The sequence below is a fragment of the Galleria mellonella genome, unplaced genomic scaffold (genome assembly GCF_026898425.1).
Source record: "Galleria mellonella isolate WM207_F2 unplaced genomic scaffold, CSIRO_AGI_GalMel_v1 utg200, whole genome shotgun sequence".
NCBI classification, from domain to species: domain Eukaryota; kingdom Metazoa; phylum Arthropoda; class Insecta; order Lepidoptera; family Pyralidae; genus Galleria; species Galleria mellonella.
In genome coordinates this window covers 980,595-1,004,827 of record NW_026442034.1, presented here as the reverse complement: position 1 = coordinate 1,004,827, position 24,233 = coordinate 980,595, and the positions used below count along the sequence as shown (strand labels likewise).

The window sequence follows — 24,233 nt, the reverse complement described above, 5'->3', positions numbered from 1 at the left end:
TATTATATATAGATTTTTAAAATTTCCTGAAATATTATTAGTTAACGTTTTATTTAATATTGTAGAATTGATCAATACAATTTATAAAAATAATTTATTGGTATTACTTACATATTTTCAAAAAAATACGTAAAAACCTATTTTTTTGGGTGATTATGGGAGTTTATGGGTGTTTATTGGGTTTTTACCAAAGCACCGGGTTTAAACCCGGTGCTTTGCCCATCTGTAGTTACACATCAATATATTTTAACGAGCTGTCTCCATTCATCAATCGATCGGCGAGCCCTATTATCGGCTGTCAATCAAAAGTACTACGGACTATAAGGTCTGAAACATTTTGGTGGCGGTGAAACAACAAATTGTTGTGTTCCAACAATATTTTATGTTGTAACTTGTGAAGACATTATTTCAAGTTATTGATTAACATAATGCTAAATGTATAACTTTTATATAACAGTCATTTTTGTAGGTTATCTATATCTGTATAGAAAGAAATCATTTTGAGGGGGTGTACAAATTAAATACATACATTCGTGTTTCAACCGTGAAACAGTTATGTTTGCATGGCTGTGTTTCGGTTTGAAAGGTGGGATATGGTGTGAATTTACAGGGTATAGAGGAATAACACCTGAGTCCTCAGGAATGGCAACGCATGGGGGGTATCATGGGCGAAACAGTATACTCTGTTATGTCCATGGTACTGCTCATGTCTATAGGCGATGGTTACCACTTTCATCAGTCATCAGGTGGGCCGTCAGCTTGTTTGTCATTCTAAGTTGTATAAAAAAAAAATACGAAATAAAATAGATTTATTTATACACAATAAATACATTAGCAATCGGTCAGTGCTTGAATACAAATTGAGTAATACAAAGAAAAGAAAAAGTTACAAGTATAAAAAGTAATGAATGGAAAAAGTTAGGCCACTCTCTGAGTCTACACTTGTAAACCAAATAGGTACGTGAATATAATAGCAATCATTCTAGTTGTAAAGATAATTAAAAAAAAGGTGGGATTCTCAATTTGACGTTATTATTATATTTGTGCTTATTGGTGAAGCTTCAATTGTTAATTTTTTTTTATTATCCAATTTAGAATGGCAAACAAGCTGACGGCCCACCTGATGGAAAGTAGTAACCGTCGCCTATAGACATTAGCAGTACCATGGACATAACAGAGTATACTGTTTCGCCCATGATACCCCCCATGCGTTGCCGTTCCTGAGGGCTAAGGTGTTATTCCTCTGTACCCTGTAAATTCACTACCATATCCCACACTTCAAACTGAAACACATCCATGCAAACATAACTGCTTCACGGTTGAAACACGAATGGGACAGAGGCGCCCAAGCAAATTACTTTTGTACAAAGTCTCCCGTTGATAAAATGAAGTGTCATGTAGGCTCAGTCGAGTAGTGACTCGAATTCAGGTCGTCGAATACAGGTTTCGAGTACACAGGGTACTCGAATACTAATCGCTATAGTTTAAAGCCTAACTGCGGTTGCTAATCCACCTGCCAAGCGTGGCAACTACTGGCAAAGTCTTCCAAGAAGGAGGCTTGTGCTCAGCAGTGGACAGTTAAAGACTGATATGATGATAGAATAGAATAGAATAGAAACATTTATTGCCATACAATTACAATATAAAATATAAATAACATATACAAAAAGTGTCCCATACTAGGCAAAAGGAACCGGCTCAGCTGATGCTGTGAGTGTCCCAGCGCAATGTGAACAGCTGAACAGCGCTGGTTTTCAGCCAGTCCCTCTCATGATGATGATCCATGGATGAAATTTTATTCAGTGTGAATTTCTACAAGTAAAACTGAAAATTCATCCCAAAAAAAAAATGAATCAATTCATGTTTTTTCTTTAATAGCACAGATAATACTATACTAGTAATTAAAATAACCAACAGCAAGACACAGGTGGCTCGTGTTTTTCGCCAGTGGTGGTGTTCGCCGTATATGCCCATGTGTGGTATAGAATGGGCCACCGCTTCCTTTCCCGTGGGTGTTTTTTTTTTGATGGGTGAAAATGGTATGGTAACGCCGCCTGCGCTAACGGGATACGCTGGCGGAGCACCAGTGAAGGGTGATCGATGAGAATGAAAACAGGCCAGTCAGCCCATCATGATGAATTCATCAGGAATTAACCATGATAGTTTCCAGGGGGAACCGCGAGGAGGTCGACCTGGTTGGGTATATTGCTAGCAATGGGATTTTTAGTCTCCATTACTAACAATCCCTTTCCCCCTATCCCGTGGGTGTTGTAAGAGACGACTAAGGGACGGCGAGGGCGAGAGAGTCTAGCTGTCAAGATAATAAATTTTTTGGCAAAAAACATTTTGTTATTTTTCGATCTATTCATTAGTACATTCGTTCAGATAAAGTTGAGTGACGCTCCTATCCAACCCTTTATCATCATAAAGTTTTGTTTGCACCAAACAATTTAAATGCACGATAAACAGATAGCTCGTAAAAACAAATTAAACAAAGATTACATTAAACAAGTATCCCGTTAACTCGTGTTTCTTAGGCAAGTTTAACTGCTTCATCAAACCGCACTCGAGGTACTGTCAACTGTTTGAGTTCAGTCCCTGGCGGCAAACAAGAGTAATTAGGGACTGACTAATGGGTTAGCTCTCTGTCCCCGTACGGTACATATAATATATTACTTAAACGGAATGTCATTGAACTTGCAACTCTCGTAATATTAGCGTTACCAGACGGAGACTTTGTACAAAAGTCGATTGCTTGGATACCTCTGTCCCATTCGTGTTTCAACCGTGAAGCAGTTGTGTTTGCATGGCTGTGTTTCGGTTTAAAGGGTGGGATATGGCATGAATTTACAGGGTACAGAGGAATAACACCTGAGTCCTCAGGAATGACAACGCTTGGGGGGGGGGGGGTATCATGGGCGAAACAGTATACTCTATTATGTCCATGGTACTGCTCATGTCTATAGGCGACGGTTACCACTTTCCGTCAAGTGGGCCGTCAGCTTGTTTGCCATTCTAAGTAGTATAAAAAAATAATAATAAAAAAATCTTACCCCAGAACAAGGATAAGTGTGCTTTTTTTTAAGGGATAATAATGGAATGGTAACCCCGCCTGCGCAATTTGGGGGGAAAGGGATTGTTACTAATGGAAATTGAGAATCCCATTGCTAGCAATATATCCAACCAGGTCGACCTTTCCGCGGTTTCCTCTGGAAACTATCATGGTTAATTCCTGATGAATTCATCATGATGGGCTAACTGGCCTGTTTTCATTCTCATCTATCACCCTTCACTGGTGCTCCGCCAGCGTATCCCGTTAGCGCAGGCGGGGTTACCATACCATTTTCACTCATCAAAAAAAAAAAACCCCGCCTGCGCTATCGGTATACACTGGCGGGGCACCAGCGAGGGATGATAGGTGAGAATGAAGCATGTCAGTTAGTCTACTGTGATGATTCTAACAATAAATCAACCACGATGGTTTCCAAAAGGAACCACGGGGAGATCGGCAATCCCATCTCCCCCTAGGATTAGTGTGCTTGCACAGCCAGGGGTGAACAAGTAATCACTACCTTTTATTAGTACCATCCTTGATGTAGAGGTATACTTAATTATTTTTATACATATGCAAATAATCATATGTATACCTTACTGTAGTATTTTGTAATGATACAAGGAAGAAACCTCGTGTGTCCGTGGGATTTATCCCCTGTGTGAATCTAGGAAGGATTATTGGAGGGCGTAAGCCCTTGATTCTACTAAGGCGACCATAGATAGTAGAGTACTAAATCTACTCAATGTAATAAAATAGTAACAAGGTCACGATATATGTATATGGAATATATATATACTGTTTATTAGAAGTAAGGATCGTATTTTTTATTAATTAGATATTGAAAATTCTGTCATATCGTCATAATCGTAGAATACTGACGGGTCTATATATGTAACATTTCCGTCAGATCCGTCAGTATTCTACGACTATGACGATATGGGCTAACATAAACATTTTTGTGTACTCGTGCTAGACGTCACGTGTTATTTGAAGTACATAAGGCTAAATCAAATTTGCTCCATTACGCACATTTAATAAGAACACTTGTTTTATTAAATAATATTTCGAATAGAGGTTTTAATCTTATTATGTATTCTGGCTGGAATGTTTACTATTTGTTGCTTTAAAATCTAACCATTATTGTTTGTTGTACCATGTCGTATTGAGATGTATCCTGTAAGGACATTGAAACAAGCTTGTACAACAGATTGTGCTCAGAGGAATTGTTCAATATGATGCCCCCGGCCATTTTATACCATCGTACGGCTCGTCTTCGACAGGGAGTTCATCCTTATATCCTACAGCCTCAATGGTCGCGTATACCGCGGTTTCAGAGATGTTTCCTCCCACGAACACCCAGGTTATGGAATGACCTCCCTGCCGAGGTTTTCCCAAAAGACTACCGCATTGGTACTTCAAAAGGGGGGTAAAGAGGTTTCCTCAGGGTCTGCAACGCGCGCGTAATACCTCTGGTATAGCAGGTAGGCTACGGTAACCACTTACTATTAAGTTGGCCGTATGCTGGTTTGCCACTTCAGTGGTATAAAAAAATCTAAATAATAATAAAATAAAACCCATATTGCAATACCACGATGTTTCTCCACACATGTAATTAGGGGAACAAGTGCAGAGTGCTACAAGTGGTGTTCGCAGATAATTTCATTATGGATAAGCACATCATTGTCAGTGTTATCGGCGCTCGGCACTGGCGTGTAATCGCCCCGCTCGCACTTTGCCCCGCCATGTCGCGTACTGTGTACACGCACTCGCGATACGTCCTGTACACAGCCGGCCAATATTATAGTATACACACAGCAGTGTTTATTTGACGTATTAAAAATTGAAAATATCTGAAAATTTTAAATTTAATCCTAGCGTTTTAGGGTTTTTTTTTACAACACAGGGGGCAAACAAGCACGCGACTCACCTGATGGTAAGTGAGTACCGCCACCCATGATCACCCACAACACCAGCGGCATTGCAGGTGTGCTGCCGGCCTTTTAAAAAGGAATAACTGAGTGAACATTAATGACATGCATGTATAAATTTACAATAATAATTTGAATATCAATGTGGTATTAGTATTAATATAACTTTTGGGGGGAAAGGGATTGTTAGTAATGGAGACTGAGAATCCCATTGCTAGCAATATACTCAACCAGGTCGACCTCCTCGTGGTTCTCCCTGGAAACTATCATGGTTAATTCCTGATGAATTCATCATGATGGGCTAACTGGCCTGTTTTCATTCTCATCGATCACCCTTCACTGGTGCTCCACCAGCGTATTCCGTTAGCGCAGGCGGTGTTACCATACTATTTTCACCCATCAAAAAAAATGTAACTTTTAATTAATAGTTAGCAATAATAATACATATAAAAATGTTGCATGCCACGCTGGCTGAATGTTAAGACTACACAAAATATATAATATTACCTAAATTTACCACATTTATCGCAATAAATTTATTTTAATTTAATTTTATTCATGTGACAGCTGTTATTTTGCACTGAAGTGTATAGAAGGAACGCGATCTTGTTACAAGAGGGCCATTAATTGATGTTAATCCGTTGTGGCACAATTTATGTAGCAATATAATGCTCGCACGTGCGAACTTTATGTTCTTATTCCTCTATGTTACTTTAATTAATAAGTACTTAACTTAATAAAGACATGCCTTAAATACGAATACGTTTTGCTCAATAAAAAAAGTATACCATGAACACACACACCTATACATACATATATACATACACACACGTATATATGTGTATGTATATATGTATGTATGTGTGTATATATAATAGTATATAAGTATATATAATAAGTAGGGATATATATTTACATTATTACATGTATCACATCTCTTTATTTTAGAAATAACAGAATTTCATCGTGCCTCCGATCAAACTGTATATAATTACTCCTCTCCATCCAAAGGTTGCCTGGAAGAGATCGCTCTTAGCGATAAGGTCGCCCAATGTTTTCTCATTGTGATCATTTCTTGTAGTTGTTTGTATCTATAATAAGTTTACTATTGTAATCTTTTGGAGGAAACAATAAAGAGTATATATCTATCTACAAACTAGTGTTTGCCAGATGTGAATTTTGATTTTTACCCAAACGTATATTGTATGTATTGTATCGATTTTCACCATGTGACGAATTCCACAAGAATTAATCACGATTAATATTTTTTTGTGATTCTGTGAAATGTAACTAAATAAGCTCATAATTTACATTTATTAATAATATGTTTAGGTGTTATTGTAAAATCTTTATTGTGCTGAATTAATTATGTATTATATAGAATTGTATGTTACTATGAATATTAATCCAAAAATATATTTTCAATAAAATTACGCCGGCTGGTGGAAACCTCTGGTGAGCAGAAGGCTGGCCTATACTTTGGTCAACGCATTTCCATTGCTATTCAGCGTGGAAATGCAGCAAGTATCCTAGGCATCCTACCAGCTGGCAGTGATCTCAAAGAATTTTTTTATCTTTAAATATATATATATATATATATATATATATATTTCTTAAAAAATTTTAATCACTTATCTCTAATTATATATCTGGATTAACTAGCTCTTCTATACTTAAAAGATGATAAGTTATTACTATATGGGTAAAAAATTTGTATAACCGTGCGCAAATTTAGAAATTTTGCTTCATATATCAGCATCTTCCTACCCTTATCCCAATTATTATTTGGGGTCGTCGTAATATGTTTTCCTCTTTCATTCTTCTCTATTCCCAGTCATTTCCGCTCTCGCTCCCATTCTGGCCATATCGTCCCTCACACAATCCATCCATGTCTTTTTAGGTCTTCCTCTGCTCTTATAGCCATCTACTTTCATTCTTAATACTTTTTTTAGTATTTGCTTCTCATTTCTGCGCATCACGTGCCCGTACCAGGATAAACGGTTACTTCTTAACTTTTCTATCACTGGCGCCACTTTCATACTTCCTCTGATATAATCATTCTTGATTTTGTCCAATCTTGTCACTCCGCACATCCATCTCAACGTTCGCATTTTTGCAAAATTTTGCTTCATATAATGCCCATTTAATTTGTAAAAGTTGTCGAGTTTTAAAAACTCATAAGATCTCCAAGAAGACTAATTTAAGACAAAGCACTCGCACAAAACAATGTGTAACGAAACTTCAGAAACACGAATACTAAACATCATACAAACGAGCCGTCAATAATTTGATCCGCTCGACTAATTAAAGGAAAATAATAAATCGATCCGGAGTCCTTCGTGATAAAACGGGGGAAAACGGGGGCCGCAGGTGGCTGATATTTTTGTTATAAAATTGAAGAAGTCAAATGATATTGTGAAGGATCGTTGAACTTTTGAACTTTCCGCAATGGTGATTGCGGTTAACCGAATTTCGAAAGAGAGGTTTTTTATTACAGTCGTTTATTTATTATCGTAGCTTGAATATCTATATTTTCATGGTTTTTTTTTATACAACTTAGTATGGCAAACAAGCTGACAGCCCATCTGATGGAAAGTGGTAGCCGTCGCCTATAGAGTATACTGTTACGCCCATGGTATCCACCATGTGTTGCCATTCGATAATATCGCTTATACTTACTAAATAAATAAATAAATTTCTATTTTTGTTTACCAATAATTGCCATCATTCTTTCAGTCTAATGCAGGAAATTACCTTTACCGCAACAAAACGACGGGAGCCGTGTGCATCGGTAACTCGATCGGAAACGCAGCGGAGACATGTTAGAACGAATTGGCTCGGAATTGAATCATTCGATGGAAATGAACAGCATACGATACGTGCCTGCAGAATCGAATCGATGAAATCAAATGTAATCCTACTAAATTGTGATATTGATTTATAAATATATCGATTTTATTATGAGAAAATTAATCATCTTCATCATATTAGCTTCTAAGTGTTCACTGTTGAACATAAGCCAGAGAGACTTTGTACAAAAGTCGATTGCTTGGGTACCTCTGTCCCATTCGTGTTTCTACCGTGCAGCAGTTGTGTTTGCATGGCTGTGTTTCAGTTTGAAGGGTGGGATATAGCATGAATTTACAGGGTACAGAGGAATAACGCCTGAGTTCTCAGGAATGGCAACGTTTGGGGGGGTATCATGGGCGAAACAGTATACTCTGTTATGTCCATGGCACTGCTCATATCTATAGGCGACGGTAACCACTTTCCATCAGGTGGGCCGTCAGCTTGTTTGCCATTCTAAGTTGTATAAAAAAAAATGAAAAAAATAAACCTCCGCCTTGGGGAGTTTTGCCAGTAGTTGCCACGCTTGGCAGGCGGATTGGAAACTGCAGTTAAAATTTGGAGATGTTTTAAGAGAAATGCTGCTGTCTACACCTTGCCCTCACTTAGTCGCCTCTTAGGACACCCATGAAAAGGAAGGGGTGGCCTATTCTATGTCGGGACCACACGGTGTAAATTAATAATACTACGCATTATTTACTAAAGTGTCGACTTAAAATTGACAGAAGACCTTTTGATGTATTCTGTAAAGAAATGGGCTGGCTGGAAACCAGCGCTGTGCAGCTGTACACATTGCACTGGGACACTCATCAGCTGAGCCAGTTCCTTTTGCCAAATATGAGACACTTTATATATATAATGTTATTGTATTTACCGTTATAACTATGTTATTTTCTAGGAAATAAATATTTTCTATTCTTTTGTTATACTCTTCTATAAAATTTTTAGTGAAAAATTAACTTTTGATTGGGCTGGTTTTTCGTACAACTTCACTGTCCCGTCAAACAGAAACACAGCCTTGCAAACACAACTACTTCATGGTAGAAACACGAATGGGACTAAGGCACCCAATATCGTAACATATTAAAAAAAATAGAGACAAACTGAGAACTTTCTGTTTTGGGAGATGATTAAAAAAGCTTTTACCCTTTTTACCCAAAAATACGATGGAAAATAATATCAGATCACTTTGTGATATTATACGAAATATTAAGTATGTTTTGTTGTCTTGGAAACGTGTAATCCATGTTTACTGGAAATCACGGGACGTTTCGAGAAAACTCGAAAATATCGAAACAATAGTTACGTACCAATTTCTTATAACGTCTCGTTTGAAATTTGTATTTTATTTTATTTAAATTACCATATCCCATATTTTAAGCTAACAACATTTTTCATCGTGCCTCCCACCAAATTGTTTATAATTACTCCTCTCCATCCAAAGGTTGCCTGGAAGAGATCGCACTTAGCGATAAGGGCCGCCCATTGTTTTCTCATTGTGATTATTTCTTGTAATTATTTATATTTATAATAAGTTTACTATTGTAATCTTTTGGAGGAAACAATAAAGAGTATCTATCTATCAAAAAGAGTTTATATCTGACTGTTTTGTTTGTAATGAACCGTCCTCGTCATCTTCAGCTATTATCTGTCCACTGCTGATCACAGGATTCCCCCATAGATTGGCATAAGAAACGGTCGCGAGACACCTACATCCACTGACATTCTGTGACGTATTTGAGATAGTCGCTCCATCTAGTGGAGGGTCGTCTTACACTGCGTTTACTTGTACAGGGTTATTATTTGAGAACCATTCTTCCCTATTGGTTGTTAGCTCTTCGAGCTGTGACCAGGCAATTACCACTTCAACTTGTTTAACCTTCAGACTACGTCAGTCATTTTGCTTCTTTAGTGGATATCATAATTTCGGATTCTGTCACGTAGAATGTCGGAAACACCGAACATAGCCATATTCATAGCTCGCTGAGCAACTTGAAGCATACGGTATTGTAATGGATAAATAAAAAAAAATACTTAACTACTTTTGAACATTCTTTAATCAATTGAAATATACACTACGAGGACTATACTATTTTATTTAAAAAAAAAAAAAACTAGACGAAGCCGGGTCTTTCTAAGAGTGTATTGTATTATAAAGGGTGCCATATTGGATTGCAATATGCCTTATAACTTCACTGCCATATCCCAATAATTCAAACCGAAACACACTTTGCTTCATTGCAGCAAACGCAGCTTCTCATGACAGAAACTAAAGTGGAATGGTGGGACAGACGTCCTTAAGCAAACGCTATTGTACAGTTTGATAAGTGTAGACACTTGGTAATAAATAGACAAACAAGAACAAATGTAAGTAAACACTGTACTGTACAGTCAATGAGGTGGAAACTAAGTTTATTACTAACAAAGTACTATAAAGATTCTAGTGAAAATGGCAACAATCGAACAAGTAGAAGAGATATTTTAGAAATTGAACTGGGAAAAAGAAAGGTTTAGATCCCTGAGGGCAAACAAATGGAAATAGAAAAACATTTAATCATTATTTTATATAGGAATACTCGTTAAATAAATGAATGAAATGAGTTTATTTGCATTAAACAGTTTAAAATTATAACAAGCCACGTGGTATTATTTTGGCACCTGTTTAATTGCCTTAAAAGATGTAGCCATGCAAATATTTTACATTTTATATAAAAAAAAAACCGGTAAACAAAATTATAATTCAATTACATTATTTAACTTGACTTTACATATTAAAAGTCTAGATTATAGTACATTATATCATTATATATATATATATATATATACACATAACAACTAATACAATAAATTTACAAAATAGAAAAATGTCAATAGAAGGGGTAAAAAATAATTAAAATGTCACGCTTAACAAAAAAAAAAAAAACATTTATTAACCATTTGATATTACACTTACTTCAGTGTATATCAAATGGGATTTAATTCAGATAACGCAAATTTTTAGTGGGGTTACTGAGCATGAGACTGCTGTCCCATGTTCGGTGAAAAAGAGGGAGACCTATGTCCAGCAGTGGACAATTAATGGCTTATAAGGTATGGTAACAGTCCAATAATTGCTGTCATTTTAAATTTGCTTAAAAATAATACAAAAGAATAAGAATATCTACCTCTCCTTTATTTTTTATCAACTTAGACTCGCAAACCAGTCGGTGGTATACAGGATAAAAAGTGGTAACTGTTGCCACTCCTGAGAACTAAGGCGTTATGCCTTTATACTTTGTAATTTCACTATTATATCTTCCTAGATAAGTTAAACATTGGATTGTTTTGGTCAAAACCACAAAGTTTGAGTTACAAACTGTGGAATACAAATATTTATTTCGCCTAATTTATAGAGGTGGGTGTGTGCCCGCTGAAATAGTTCGCATAGTTTTCGGCTATTTCACAATAATAGTCGCACTATACGGGATCTAAACAATACACGAGTTATTATCCTTTCCATCAAAACTTTTGGGATGTTCAACGTTATTAAATATTTCGGAATTTTATGTTGTAATTTCAATTAGTGTACTTCCTATATTTAGGAAACAATGTGGGCCCGGCATAGTTCCTGTATGAACGGATTAATATTGCTTTACATATTTTTCTTTCGACAAGCGACGGTATGTATGTGATTGTTAATATTGAAATAGAGGAGAGGAAGGGATTGTTAGTAATGCAAACTACTAGTCCCATTGCTAGCAATATACCCTAATAGGTCGGGCTCTACGTGACCTCCCTTGGAAATCATTCATGGTTAATTCCAGGTATATTCATTATGATGGGCTAACTGACCTACTTTTCCATTCTCACCTTATAATCAGTATTTTTTTTTACAACATAGGGGGCAAACGAGCATGCAGCTCACCTGATGCTAAGCGATTACCCAATGGTAAACTACGTTAAAGAACGGTCTCGTTCTTTATGACAGTGTATAGGGGAGGTTAACGTTCAGCAGTGGATAGGTAACAGCTGATGTGATGAAGATGATATTTTTTGATGTGCCACGTGGTAGTGGTTCCGTACGCGTACGAGGTCGCAGGCAACAATTCGTCATATACTGTCCTACTAATATTGTAAATGTGAATGTTTGTATATATGTTTACTACGTATCATGTAATGTTTATATATGTGCATTTCTTATGTGTATATTATATTTATATTGTGTACTGCCTTAATGTGTTACTATAATTGTCACATATTTTTCACCACATCTGCCCTTCATACGCTTTCTGTTTTTACCTAATGGTTAGCTGGTAGAGAATGCCATATGGCATTAAGCTCGCCATTTGTACAAAATTTATTATGCAATAAAGAATAAATAAATAAATAAATATCAGCTATCAACTGTCCACTGTTGGACATAAGTCATCGTCAAAGCCATAATTTACCAGAGGGAGATTTTGTATAAAAGTCTTGGACGCTTCTGTCTCGGGTTCTCTGTCTGTCCGTTCTCTATGGGGAGTTTTTCCAGTAGTTACCAAGCTCAGCAGGTGGATTGGCAACTGTAGTTTATTACTAAATGCGTAAATGGATTTTAATAAAATTTGGGGGTAGATTATATTATAACATATAGGATATTTTATATACTATCGCATACGAGCAAAGTCGCGAGAAATAGCCTAGTAGTTTAAAAGGTAACATTGAGTACGTACAGTACTAATTACAGGCGGCATAATAACTCAGAACTTTGGAAGATTGCAAACTTAATTGGCCAAGTGGAGACGGGGACGTCGGACCTCTCTCTCAGAAGATCGTTCAGTGGGATCGATCCGATTGGCATACGATTTTGGACCGTGATCGAATAGTAACTGTATGTATTACAATTATAATAATAAAAATATACTTTATTATTCAGACTACAATGTGGTCCGTTTTGTTAGTAACAATTTTCTTACAAACTGTGTTAGTAAAAAAAAGAAAAGCATATTGAATTCATTAAGCAGTGCACTCAGATGTGAGCCAGCCGACTAGAACAGCATCTGAATGAAATGCCCAATTATAGGCGAGTTACATTTCTCGCCTATTACTTTTAGATTATGTCAGTCGTTAATTGCCCACTGCGGAACATAGGCCTCCCTCTATCGGGAGATTTTGCCAGTAGTTGTCACGCTTAGTAGGCAGGTTAGCAACTGTAGTTGGGCCTTGGTGATGTTTTAAAAGGAAACCTGCTTCCCGTCACTGGACCATTAATTTTTTTTTACTTGTCTCTTACGACACTTATAGAAAAAGAAGGGGCAGGTTATTCTATGACGGGATCAAGCTGAACGCTTGAACTCTCAAACGCGCGTAGTTGAAATAGTATTATTTATTGATATTTTCCAATTTTCTACGCATTTTTGTAATTTTCCTTTCACACAGAACGTTCAAAATAGATGAATGAAATCGGTTAAGTCATTATCAAATTATGACGTGACCAATTTAAATAGGATAGATTACACACAAAATATACAGTCGATATTAGAAATGGGTAATATCTGATATCTATACATTGATTTGTTCTTGACAATGATGACCACCCATAGCGATATCGCCCATACCAGTCGGATATCTATATTCATTACGAGCGGGTGCTTCTTTTCCATATTATATATTGGATTAGCGATACCTAATATATGTTATTGGGCAAATACATGTGTAGGTATGGTAACTACAATATATAGGTATTGCTAGATATTACCACCCTTATCTTATATCGCATATGGAGTCAGCTAAGCTGTTGCACGTCGACACATCGGGATCTTTTGCGCTTCCCCCTGCCTTATACCATCATTTCATAGATCTATGTGTTACCTTAACGATATCCCGCGACTTGAGATATCTGTAGTCCCCTGGCTCTGGATAAGCCGTTCCCAGTAGACTCATATGCATGCAAAACCACCTTTTTTTACGTTAGCTAAAAATCGTACGTTGTAAACGGTCTCGCAAGTGATTTATTAAGCCGTCGAACTAGTAATATTGAATACGGATCGGCTCAATTGGCCAAGTCCCAGGGCTTTGACTCCGATTAGTGGGCTCCCTCTCACCTTACTCGATTCAATATTCATTGCAATCCCGCGGGACTCCAAGGGGAATATATTAGACGTTTGTCGGTGACGGTTACACAGCTGGCTGAAATGCGATAAGGAATGAAAAAAAAAACGTTACGTAAAAAACTTAGTCGTATATTATTTCCGAATAGATACGACACTGAAAACTTCAGGGAAAGAGCATATTTCTTCTTCAAAAGGCAAGCAATGTGCCTGCAATTCCTCTGCTGTTGCAGGAATTCGTTTGCGATGGTTGGTACTTGGTGCTCGTATGTTGGTGAATTCCATAGATAGATAGATAGATAAACACTTTATTTGAGCCATTTATGACACGTAAATTAACAAATGAGTTTATACAATCAAATTATATACACTTTTTTTTTTTAATATAAAACAAAAGTACTCATTTGCTCCCTATGTTATCTGACTAATTCGTGATGATTTCACCAGGAATTAATCAGGATGATTTCCAGCAGAAACCGTGTGGAAATCGACCTGACATTTTACACGACTGGACCATCAGGTCTCACCAGTTCTGTCAATCAGTTAATCCCTGGTGAATTCAACACGATGGACCTGTTTTCATTTCATTCACATCTGTTAGTCTTCACTGGTACTTTGCTAGCTTTTATGTATTTTTTGAAATGGGTTATATATCTATTTTTATTTATATAATTAAACTTTATGAAAATAGCAACATGACCGGGATATGTTCACTAATCCGGATAAGAAGTAGTTTATATCCTTTTCTGCTTTTCCTTATATAGTAGCTGTATACCAAATCTTATAGTCATTAGTTACGTCACCAGAGGGAGACTTTGTACAAAAGTCGATTGCTTGGGTACCTCTGTCCCATTCGTGTTTTAACCGTGAAGCAGTTGTTTGCATGGTTATGTTTCGATTTGAAAGGTGGGATATGGCGTGAATTTACTGGGTACAGAGGAATAACACCTGAGTCCTCAGCAATGGCAACGCGTGGGGGGTGTCATGGGCGAAACAGTATACTCTGTTATGTCCACGGTACTGTTCATGTCTGTAGGCGACGGTTACCACTTTCCATCAAGTGGGCCGTCAGCTCGTTTGCCATTCTAAGTTGAATAAAAAAAGCTATACTAATTTAAGATGTATGCTAAATCTCATTCAAATTCATTCAGTAGTTTTTGCATGAAAGAGTAACAAACATTCATCTATCGTGATAAACTTTCACAGTTATTATATTAATAACACTTTAGTAAGAATCATTTAAAGTAGCTTTGCTCGCTTGTTAAATTCAATAAATAAACTTAAAAGTGCAATTTTGACTTCATTGCGATTTTGTCGTATGCTTTAATGAAGCAATAATTTATGCATAGTCAATCGCGAACTGTTCCCTGAATCGTCTATGGGTGCGCACTAAGAGACAAGCGCTTGAGATAAGAGTATTCCTTATTGAACACCCCCCAAGAACCCTTTGACGGTATAATGAAAGTACCCAAGCGAATTGAATTCCGAGCAATAGTTGCGACCAATCGTAAATTGAATGTGCACATTTGATTTATTTCGGCAATGTTTGCTCAGTTTGTTTACGAATCGACTATTGAAATCTTATCCCTGCCGTCAATCTGTCTATACTGTAGTACGTATGTGTATATGTTAGTTGATAAATAATTAGTAAACAGTAATTTAATTTTGGCCGTGTGGTCTCGATGTAAAATAGGCCACTCCTTCCTTTCCTGCGGATGTCATAAGAGGCGACTAAAAGAACATAATGGTAGAAGGATGGACAGCAGCATCCCTTTTAAAACATCTCTAAAGACCTAACTGCGGTTGCCAACCTGTTTGCCAAGCGTGGCAGCTACTGCCAAAATTAAAAATAAACTCTTTATTGTGCACAGTAGATATGTATACAAGGAGTATTTATACAGAATGTGCATATACAAAAGGCGGCCTTATCGCTAAAAGCAATCTCTTACAGACAACCTGGACCAAAGACAAACAAAATTCCCCTTATGGCGAAGGTTTATGTTCGGCAGTGGCAAGTTAATGGCTGAAATGATGAATTCAAGATTATGTTTCACAAAAAAAAAATACAATTTCTATTGTGACAAAATCAGTTATTTTGATTCCAAAACTAAACTATTGAATCGATTTTGATGAAATGTCAATGAGACCTATCTGTAAGTATATCTATTCAGATAATAAACAGAATTTTCCAAATTAGTTTATTGCCCACAGAGTTATGATATAACAAACATTAAAAAATACAATTGAATTGGGAACCATGGGGAGTGTTCTGAGGAATTGTTCGGATTGATACCTGCTGCTGATTTTCACCACCGTACAACCCGCCACAAACTAAAGTTTCATCCCAATCATCTGGACGAGTGGCGGTCTTCCACCGTACGTTTTTCAAGGCACTCTCTTCCACGCACAACCATTCTTTGGAATCAACTTCCAGCAGCAGTATTTCCGAACCGATACGACAACATAACCTTCAAGAAAAGGGTATATTCCTTTTTAAAAGGCCAGCAGCACACTTGCAATGCCGTTAGTGTTGTGGGTAATCATAGGCGGCGGTAGTCACTTACCATTAGGTGAGCCGCATGCTCGTTTGCCCCCTGCATTGTAAAAAAAAACTTTTTTAAGTCGGTTTAAAAAGAAATACAGACTAATTGCGTACCTCCTACTTTTAGAATCCGCTTGATAATATAACCATAATTCGATTATCAGTAGCTACGGTTAAAAAGGTTATTTATACTTAAGAATCAATTTCGCAAGCTGACTTCACGAACGTCATTACGAGGCCTCGCTCACCTCAGTCGATTAAGTACGCCATATTTCACAAACAAACTGTATTGTATTAGGCGACGGAATGAAGCATATAATGTATTCATCCATTGTAAGATAGATCGGGCCCACGGCGATAAGGCGACGGCTGAATTTACAGACTGAACACTGAATATTCTATTTAAAGCACTACGCATTAATACGTAGATTTGATCAAATTCATGCAAAGCATCAGATAAATGTAACTTTATACTTTATTGTACGCAAAATTACATTTTTTTTTTTTTTATGCAACTTAGAATGACAAACAAGCTGACGGCCCACCTGATGGAAAGTGGTAACCGTCGCCTATAGACATGAGCAGTACCATGGACATAGCAGACTATACTGTTTCACCCATGATACCCCCCATGCGTTGCCATTCCTGAGGACTCAGGTGTTATTCCTCTGTACCCTGTAAATTCACGCCATATCCCACCCTTCAAACCGAAACACAGTCATGCAAACACAACTGCTTCACGGTTGAAACACGAATGGGACAGAGGTACCCAAGCAATCGACTTTTGTACAAAGTCTCCCTCTGGTTGTTGTTTTTACAGTTGTTACAGTTTATCTATACTTATAATAAATCTGTAGAGAGGTCAATTCTGTACATGAAATATATTTACAAAATAACTGTCAGGCGGTGATCAGTGATCGATACTGATGCCAAAAATGCAATCAGTAAAATTTTTGTCTATCTGTCTATACGTTCCTTATAGAAACAAAAACTACTCGACGGATTTTAACGAAACTAAGTACAATAATTCTTCATACTCCTGGGCAGTTTATAGTATACTTTTCATCACGCTACGATCAATAGGAGCAGAGCAGTGAAGGGAAATGTGTCTGTTACATCAAAACCACTGAACCGTGAGGAAGGACATAGGCTACATATTTTACGAAAAACAGTGGTCACGGCATGGAATAGGCCACCCGTTCCTATTCCATAGGTGTCGTAAGAGGCGACTAAGGGAGGGCGAGGAATGGGCAGCAGCGTCCCTGTTAAAATATCTCCAAAGCCTAACGACGATTGCCAATCCATCTCCCAATCGTGGCAACTACTGGCAAAACTCCCCCTAGAGGGAGGCTTATGTTTATGCAGTGGATATTTAAAGGCTGATTTTTATACTATTTTATTTATACTTACTTGTCTTTACATACTTAATATTAATCCAGGAATGAAACAGTTTTTATGGGATGGCAAGAAAAGGTATACCTCCGAAACGAATTAATCTGGTCCAGGCAAGCGAAGCTAATAAGAAATCTTAATTTGCCCAGTTTTTCCGTTACATGCAGTAATATCGGTTATTGGTTTGTTTTTCTCTATAGTTCCATCTTAATCGATTCGAGATGGATTAACCAAATGATTATGCTGTACTAGCTATATTCCGCGGCTTCACATCTATTGCGTAAACATCTATATGAAATAGTATCTGTTCTCTAAGTTAGGATAAAACCTACCCGTGTGGGGGGAAAAGGATTGTTAGTAATGGGGACGAACTGACCCAGTGCTAGCAATACACCCTATCAGGTAGAACTTCACGCGGTTCGGTACCATTCCATTATTACTCATTAAAAAAATCAACCCGTTAGCACATTTCATTCAAATCCGTTCAATAGTTTTTGCGGTAAAGACTAACAAACAATGGTAATCATTTACCATTAGGCGGGCCATAAGCTCGCTTGCCCTTAAGTCATAAAAAAAACAATCATTCATCCATCGTTACAAACCTTTACATTTATTATAACGAAAGAAGGGAAGAAAGAAAGAAATAAAGAAGGAAAAATAATTTATTTCGTAACATACACAGACATTACAACAACTAACAATAAAAACAAATTCTAGTCGCTTAAAAGAATATTATTAAAACATTAAGTACAAGTAATGTACTCATACATACTTACCTATTTATTTATTTATTTATTTTTACTTTATTGCACCATTTATAGAATAGTAAATACATTTAACTGTAATAAAAATTGTACAAAAGGTGGCCTTATCGCTAAGCAATCTCTTCCAGACAACCTTTTGGTAGAGAAAAGAATGAAAAACAACTTATCTATAATTATGTAGTGCTATTCGTGTAATCTTTTTTTCCATCTAGTGGGTGGTTGTCCAACACTGCGTTTGCCTGTACCTAACCGCCATTCAAGAACTTTTCTTCCATTTCGGTTGTCGGTGCTTCGAGCTATATAACCAGTCCATTGCTTGCTCACTCTTTAGGCAATATTATGTCAGGTCACTTTGGTTCTACGGATATGCTAATTTCGGATTCTATAACTTAAAGAAACTCCGAGTCTAGCATTCTTCATGATTCGCTGAGCTACCTTTTGCATACGACCAACTGTGTAAGACCATGTTTCCTTATTTCGATATAGCTTAGCTTCGATATAGCATGATATTTCTTTTGAATCTTCTAACATACATCAATACATATACAAATATCTGTCACACCTATCTCCCATTAGGATAGGCAGCAACAATGGAACAACAAATGCCTCGATTCAAACAAACATATTACATATGTAATAGATACGATATTTTTACTAAAGGATGATGATATCGCTATATTTATACCAGAAATTGCTCTTTTATCATCCCAAGTGATATCCAACAGTCTTAATAAACTATCCTTTAAATGTCCGCGTATGGAAATTAGAATTACTTTATACATTTGAGAGTTTAGCTACCACAAATAGCTTGCCAGGGACATCGCAAATTTTGCGTTAAAAGTGAAAATCTCAAACCTATCGACATCTTTATTCTTCAATAATAGAAAGTTGACGAGATTCATACAAGGACCGAAAAGTTTGGCAGTTCTTACTTTTTTAAACCATCAAGAATCCAGAATCCAGAACCATTCCAGGATCTATGTTTACTGCTAAATGTAACATGGATTTCTTTAGAAGAGATGCAAAAAGTGTTTATATAGTTGGCTTAGTGTGGGCTTTAGGATAGATGCAGTTTTGCTTTGGACTTGAAGCCCACACAGACGGATTTCATAATCACTTACGTGTCACGTCATATCTCGACAACCCATCAGTGATCATGTTGTAAAATTTACAATGTAATACTATTATACATAGACATGCAGCATTTAATGTATTGGTTCGTTGCAATCAGATGGGGTCGAGGGTTCGGGGCGATATGCTAACACCAGGATATTAAGTGGTCACAAAACGCGATCCCTTCACGCGTTTGATCGGAAATTTGGTGCAATGTATATGAGAATTCTTACAAATTCAATTGTCAAACGCATTTTTTTTTATAAACGCTACCCATTCATGTTATCTTATCTTTTATTCGCGTATGGGGTCAGCTAAGCCATTGCACGTCGACCCATCGGGATCTTTTGTACTTCTCCCTGCCTTATACCATCATTTTATAGATCCTATGTGTTAACTTTACGATATTCTGCAGTTTAAGAAATCTGTAGTCCCTTAGCCTTGGATAACCTGTTCCCAGCAGATTCATATGCATACTTGCCAACGAAATAAAATAACCCATTTATACTAACTGCCTGTTTTTCAAGATCCCTGTGTTATGAGGAACCAGACAAGTGATATCTGTGGACAGAATCAGAGCACTTAGAATAAAGCTAATTCAAAATAGATCGTTTCTTAAATTTATTCCATCGGGAATCGAACTCGGGACCTTATTTACACAAAGCAACGTACCCACCAAAACGCCACAGAGGTCGATTGAACAATAGCCAACCTTCAACGAAGTGGTTAGAAATTTGAGTAGCGTCAGTTTACACTAAGAATGGATTATCCGTAATTCTCACGGAAACACGAGATAAAGGGTTCGCGCGGGTAAAGTTGAGGTAAACTGTTAGTTATCTTTAGTGATATTATAAATGTGGAAATGGGTTTATTTGTTTACTTCATGGCACATTAGCAGCTTGACGAATTGTTATGATACTTGGCTTTAACAGAGAACTCGATATGGAGTATAAAAGCCGTATACCGTTTATCTTGGTCACATCTATGCCGTGTGGTTCCGGCATAAAATAAGTCACCATCCTTCACCGTGGATGTCTTAAGAGACGACTAAAAGAACTTAATGTTCGAGGGAAGGGCAGCAGCGTCCCTCTTAAAACATCACCAAAGACTAACTGCAGTTGCCAACTTGCCAGCCAATTTTTTTTTATTCAACTTAGAATGGCAAACAAGCTGATGGCCCACCTGATGGAAAGTGGTAATCGTCGTTTATAGACATAAGCAGTACCATGGACATAACAAAGTATACTGTCTCGCCCATGATACCCCCCATACGTTGCTATTCCTGAGGACTCAGGTGTTATTCCTCCGTAGAAGTGGAGATTACTAGTAAAATGCCTCTTTATGAGGGACGTCTATATACAGCAGTGTATAGTTAATGATTGATAAGATGGCGGTAAACTTGGTCACAATGTCGAAGTGGATACATCTAGTAATAATATATAAAGATGCCGTATCACATTGTTCGTTCACGTTAATCTCCGATACCGATCCATTGATTTTAATGAAATTTTAAGACTTAAGACATAAGATGGCTTTTATTTCGATAAAAAAAAACTAGGCCCAGTAGATGGCTGTAGAGAACAAATCGTTTGCCGGGTCAGCTCTACACAAATTCCTTCTTGGCTGACTTTGTAAGCATAAGGTGAAACCACGGTCGCCAACGATTCATCACTTGCGCGGATACGTATGGATCGCGGAATATTTCGTTAGATAACACACTCCTATTAATCTTACCGGTCCCGCCATTAGGGTGGCCACAATAACATCGAAAGATGGCAACTCTCAGAATAAATAGCTGTAACTCGATTGTTAATTCAAGTGAAATGAGAGATTAGTAAAGATTGCTCTTGAGACGGGCACGAACTCGTCTTTAATTGATTGTACTAGTGTTAATTAGTGAATATTAATTTTTAATCCCAATAATGTGGACTGCAATTACATGGAGGGTTTCCTCTCGATATTAATTTTAATTCTTTTGTGTTAAACTTATAAGTACTTGTAACGTGATCGTGTATTATTACGATAAAGGTTGTTTTATTGACAGTAGAGGCAAAAAATATCGTATTTTATCATAATAGTTAATTACAAGTAATTTTACTCCTGAAAACTTACACCCAATTTAAAGAGTATACAGTGTGGTTTCTAAAACAAAAAGCTTGACAGAATGGTCATTTGATTAAATAAGATTTTATGGGAGTGTTCAAGATTTATTTATTTAGGTGAAAGAAGCTTCTTTTGAATTATGCGATGATAGAAAATGTCTTTGGACTTCATATCAATAACACCTCAAAATACGATCCATTATGTAACCGGTAGAATAGGTTAAGGAAGATAAAGTGAGATTCGGCTTGGGATTGTTGACAATTTTCATACAACGAAGTGTTATATAAATAGTGAAAACAGATTAGAAACTTCATTTAATGTAAGAATATTTCTAAGTGAGGACAAATTGAGACTATAACATATTACCACTCTTTTTCGGCCCTAAAATATTTGGTTTTATGGAATTGTGGCGATGTATCTTGGGAGATTCTGGAGTCTGGGTATACGGACAATATGTTAGCACCTAACCTAACAAGATTGGCGTATTTAAAATTATTTTTGAAAGTGGGTCTGAGCACTTAAATAAGAGTCTTATGTATTCTATATATGTAGATATGTCTTTGCTTCGGTCGTATTTTGGGATAGGCCCCGGATAATTCTTGGTTGGATAGTTCTCTCTTAAATACGCCCATGTGAAACAGTTGAAACTGGAATATAGTCCAATACAAGAAAAGGAAATCTCTATATAACTAACTATAGTAGGCTAACTTCCTCCTCTAGGGGGAAAAGTCGCCTTGCTAGTTACCCTATTTTGAATTGAAACACAGTTGCTTCTGTAAACCATTGTAATTCACGAATTCGTCACGATGGGCTAACTAATCTGCTTTCATCTTCAGCTATCATCATTCATTGTTGCTTTACCAGCATATACCGAGAGCAGAGGCGGGATTACCATTCTATTCTTACCCATTAAAAAAAATCTCCTTCAATGAGGAGAGACCCAAGGTCAGTGGAAGAATGTAAATAGTGTACAGTTTATTTGAGATAAATAAATAATGGATACAGTGAAACCAAATCTCACCTCGCACACTAAAAATATGACGATAATATCCTGTCCCGATACTGTAAAGATGGAAACCCAAACGTCAAACCCTTTTCAAATAACGCGATGCCTACTCACAGAGGGGTTTGCATAATAACATTCGTAAGATGAATTCGTAAAATCATTGTAAATATTACCAAGTAGTCGTTTAATATGGATTTAATTTTATTGAAGTGGACGGACACAAGTGCCGGGGGAGATGTGAATCAACCTCCATAGATCATACCCATATTAACCGAGGGGAAAGTGGATAGTCTTCGAAATTGGGGGTTTGGTTAGAACAAATTTTATTACAAAAGTAGCTTTGTGGGTAACCAAAGAACTTTATACTGCAAAGGTTAGTAACGCGTTTTTTTTTTTTTTTATTTATTTATTCGGAATGACAAACAGTTCCAAGTTCAAAATTATCATTTCATCATTTCAGCTATTATTCGTCCACTGTTGGGCATAAATATAGACTGCCATAAAGAACGGTCCTGAACCACCTGGATTCACTGACGCCCTCGCCGTATCGGTCCTGGCATAGAAAGGGCCAGCCATTTCTTTCTCGTGGGTATCGTAAGAGGCAACTAAGGCAATTTATGGACTTAGGATGGGCAGTAGTATCTTTCTGAAAATATCTCAAATTCCCTAACTGCGGTTGCCAACCCGCCTGCCAAGCATGGTAACTACTGGCAAAACCCCCTATGGTAAACGTTAAAAATAGTACTTACAAAATATTACATACAATACCATATATACGGGAGGGGGGGTGGGAAGCGATTGTTAGTAATAGGAACTAAAAATCCTATTGCTAGCAATATACCTAACCAGGTTGACCTCCTCGCGGTTCCCCCTGGAAACTATTATGATTAATTCTTCATGATGAATTCATCATGATGGGCTAACTGGCCTGTTTTCATTCTCATGGATCACCCTTCACTGGTGCTCCGCCAGCATATCCTGTTAGCGCAGGCGTGGTTACTATACCATTTTCACCTACATTGGTTTATTCTCAAACTTTAACTAATCAATATACATTGGTTTATTCTCTGTGCCATATAAAAAAAATCGAAACAAATGTAAGACGATTGAGTAATATTATTCGAAAATTACGTCATCATCGTTTGATTTTTTCAACAGCAATTTTGAAACGATATGGCAATAAAAATTTAAATATCGTATCGCCGTGAAAATGTGGCTGTGAAAGATTAAAAGCCAATATTTAGATGTTGAATACATTAAGATTCAGATGTCGTCTATTTATTTATAAGCGATTGGAATACTTGTACACTGCTCTGATAACAAACAAGAAATGTCCAATCATAAATTTTGTTATTTTCTGCTTAAAATTAGTCTGTCAAAACACTGTCTATAATGTTATAACGGTTTTGGAAAGA

General features: G+C 36.9%; 1 protein-coding gene across 1 annotated transcript in view; it reads left to right on the top strand.

Moving 5' to 3' along the window:
- Positions 1-24,233, top strand: part of LOC113513874 (atrial natriuretic peptide-converting enzyme) — a 166,826-nt gene that overhangs the window by 41,238 nt on the left and 101,355 nt on the right. The gene's annotated exons all lie outside the window — the stretch shown is intronic.